Raw genomic sequence first — 3,935 nt, forward strand, 5'->3', positions numbered from 1 at the left:
TGCATTGGCCGGGAATCGAACCCGGGTCTCCCGCGTGGGAGGCGAGAATTCTACCACTGAACCACCAATGCCTTCCTGTACCAGCTTCCTCTGGGAGGTGAGAATTCTACCACTGAATCACCAATGCCTCCCTGTACCAGCTTCCTGGAAGATAGCTGAAAAGAGTATCCAGGAAGACTTAGAAACTTGCAAGCGGCTTTTTCAAGTGTCGACTAAAAGCTAACAAAGACATCCAAAGCAAATGTTTTTACAGGAAACTTTTACTAGACAAAGTTATAAATATCAAAATAGCTCATTTGTCGGATCAAACTCTTAACTCTGAAAAAGGTCTTTCTACCTGCATTACAAACCCCTATAATAAAACATCAGAAATTCATTCATGTTTCTTTTCTCTAATCCTAAATCTTCAACTGTCAACCTCAAACTGCTGCCTTAGTGGTTCTGAGAAGGTAAACTAACTGGTAGTTTAGGTAAGTAAAGTTCTAATTCAGGGAGGAAATAAGAAGCAGAAGCAAAATTAGAATTAGAGGAAAGAGGAAATAAAAGGACAGAATCAAGGTAGAGATAATGAAGAAACAAAAGTTGGTATACTGAGTTAGTCTTTTGTCGCTGTTTTTTTGGCAGAAGAGTAATGATCGGTCTTGTGATCATTATAATACTGTTATTTGTCTGCTTGAAGATGTATAAAGCACTTGAAGGAAATGTGATATAAAAAGATTAATAATGCTTGCAGTCAATATTTCATTGTTATGGAGAATCCAATTTCCTAAGTTAACATGCTTTGATGTATTAGCTATGTAAGGAGTAGACTAGTTTAAGGAAATATTGACAGTCAAAATATTAACATATTAGTCTTTTGATGAAGTTCAAATAGTAGAGAGATTTCTTTCCTCAATTTTCCCTGGAGAGAGTAAACTGAAGAGAAAAATCCAGAGTTTGCCCCACATGTTGGGACTGGGAGTCATTATGACTTTTTCAAAGACAGAAGCTGTGTGTGACATGGAATCATGCTTCTTCTCTAGCTGAGAGGCCAAGCTAGGTCTAGGCTGAGTCATAAACTTGAGCCCAACAAGGAAATCACCCTTCACATTGACCTGGAAGAGCTTTGACCGTTCTCTGTTCTTTGCCCAACACCCAAGACACACATCAGCTCTGGCCAACAAACCTTCACATATTATCTGTATCAACCAGAGCTACATTTATTCCCAAATCACCTTCTAAAATACAAACCTGTACTTTCTACTCTCAAATTCTAAATTTGCAAAGGCCTCATATGCATCTCAGAGTCACAGATGCTAAAACTCAACACACCAGTGAGTTCCCTGTCAGCATCATGTACCATCGTCTATCTCAAAACCCAGTGATCAGACCCAAGTACAGCATCTCCCAAAGAGTAGTGCACTGTCCTGGGTGTTTCAGTGATCACTAAAACCTGTTTCTAGCCCTGCCTAGCACACTTATCCTCGCCACCATCCATCCTATTTGCCAAGCCAGATCTTTCTTTGGATAAACTCTCGTTTTCACAACACAACAATTTCAGTTCAATTCAAAAAAATAGTGTTTAGGTTTATTGGATACTCCACAAGCTTACTGCCACTTTATTACCACACTTTTCCATCTATCAGCTCTTGCATCCATTAACATAAGCAGACAAAAAAAAACTGGACTCCTGGCCAGGTGCAGTGGCTCATGCCTGTAACCCCAGAACTTTGGGAGGCCAAGGCAGGCAGATCATGAGGTCAGGAGATTGAGACCATTCTGACTAACACGGTGAAACCCCGTCTCTACTAAAACTACAAAAAAAAAAAAAAAAAAAAAAAAATTAGCTGGGCGTGGGGGCACCCGCCTGTATTCCCAGCTACTTGGGAGGCTGAGGCAGGAGAATTACCTGAACCCGGGAGGCGAAGGTTGCAGTGAACCGAGATCACACCATTGCACTCCAGCCTGAGTGAAAGAGCAAGACTCCGTCTCAAAAAACAAAAACAAAAACAAACAAACAAAACTGGACTCCCTACAGCCAGTGTAGTACGCACCACTCACTTGCCACACTGTATGCTAAGTGACCCTTCCACAGCTGAAATCTGCACATAACTTCAGCCTAAAACCATGTAATGTCCCTTTATTTCTTCAGTACAACGATACAATGATGAATACCTTATTCTCTGTACCCTTCTTCCCTCTGTGCTCATCACTCTAATAGTTCTTGCCAATACTCAAATTCAGGAGCAGCAAACTACTTGACGTGTCATAAACTTTTCACAGGTTCATGCCAGTGGATTCCCCGGTGAACCAGCTATCTTAACTTAGGCTTCCATAACAAAATACCACAGACTGGATGGCTTAAACATGAGGAATTTCTTTCTCACAGTTTGAGAGGCTGAGAAGTCCAAGATCAAACTGCCAGCTGATTTGGTTCCCTGGTGAGGGCTCTCTCCCTGGCTTGCAGACTGCTACCTTCTCCTTCTGTCCTTGCATGGTGGAGAGAGAGAGAGCACTTTGATCTTTCTTCTGTTTCTTATAATGACACTGATCTCATCATGGAGATCCTATGGTCATGACCTCATGTAAGCCTGATTACTTCCCAAAGGCCCTACCTCCAAAATACTTTCACGTTGGGAGTTAAGGCTTCAATATATAATTTGAAGGGAACACAAACATCCATTCCATTACACTAGCACCTGCAATTGCAATCCAGCCTCTGGGCCAGCCTTAGCAGTGCAGAGCCCAAGGCTTCAATTGACAGGATTTTTATGCTCCCATGCTCTGGCTCCTTGGCTCCGGAAGCTTCATAGAACCAGTAGGGTAATACATCATTTAGCAATTATACTATAAAACACATGGTGGGCAAAAGAGTGCCCTATTAAGTATTTCGGTTATGTCCCCATTAGTGTGCTTGGCTCAACCTATTAACAGTAAATAGTGGTTAGCATCCACCTCAGTACAATTCCCTGCAGTCATCCTATCCATTCCATTTTCCTATCCTTGGCTTGCTGATTCAATACTCTTAAGTGATGTACTCCTGGTGCTCTCCTTTTTCCCTCGGAGATATCTTGTGATTTCTTTGATTCTCTCCACCTCTACAGGTTAATAAATCTAATATTTTAAAAAATCTGTAGAGGGATGTTGGGAAGCTGTGAGGAGAGCCCTTGGGCTTTTCGCCTGGGTAAAGGGCAGACTCCTGAAGATTCTGGGCCTTGGCCTCCAGCTGCACTAGTGCTGGCCACTTAGCTGTTCTCAGCAGCCTCACCTGGCGCAATGGTGCTGAAGCGCACTGCCTCGAAGCCAGAAGGCAAAGCGAGAGTCGGTGGCTATGACCTGGAACCCATTTAGGCAAAATTGAGGGCGCTTGGGGACAAAGCAATAGAGAAGGGTGGGCAATACAGGATGTGTACACTACACATTAGGAATTATATTTACTAAATTGTTGATTACCTAAGCCTTCGGAGAGTAGTTTGGACACTTACCGGTTTGCTGAGGATTATTTGGGGAAGGGGTATGCATGCAAATGTATATACATAATTCGTGTGATTTTGGAATATTGACTCTATGAGTTCCAGATGCAGATTTAGAACCTTTTTAAAAAATGTTTTGTTTTGTTGTCTCTTAAATCAGCCAGATCTGCAACTGGATCAGAGTAAAGCGAAGCCAAGCGGGACCCTTAGGAAATGCGCTAAGATGTCATCCACTTTCAGTGTCAGCCTGTGAAAATTCAGGCGATAGAAGAGAATGAAAAGAACCCTAAGGAATTTCTGGAACCAAAGCTAACATTAAGCAGGCCTGCTGTGACGTACTCTTACTGGCAGACCAGTGGAAATTGTAGCCTGGTCGACAATCTGTCTAGATTGATGAGGTGTAAAATGTAGGTCACAGGTTCAACAACTTTTCTGTTTTTCAACCTTGAGTAAACTCACTAAATTTAAAGGTAAAAGGAGATC

At 42.2% G+C, this 3,935-nt stretch overlaps 1 non-coding gene across 1 annotated transcript; it reads right to left on the reverse strand.

The window, feature by feature from the left end:
- On the reverse strand, positions 1-71 carry TRNAG-CCC (transfer RNA glycine (anticodon CCC)). Its single transcript has one exon. It is a non-coding gene; the product is annotated as a tRNA-Gly (tRNA).
- Positions 72-3,935: the final 3,864 nt, after the last annotated feature.

The sequence above is a fragment of the Macaca thibetana genome, chromosome 1 (assembly GCF_024542745.1).
Source record: "Macaca thibetana thibetana isolate TM-01 chromosome 1, ASM2454274v1, whole genome shotgun sequence".
Classification (NCBI taxonomy): Eukaryota; Metazoa; Chordata; class Mammalia; order Primates; family Cercopithecidae; genus Macaca; species Macaca thibetana.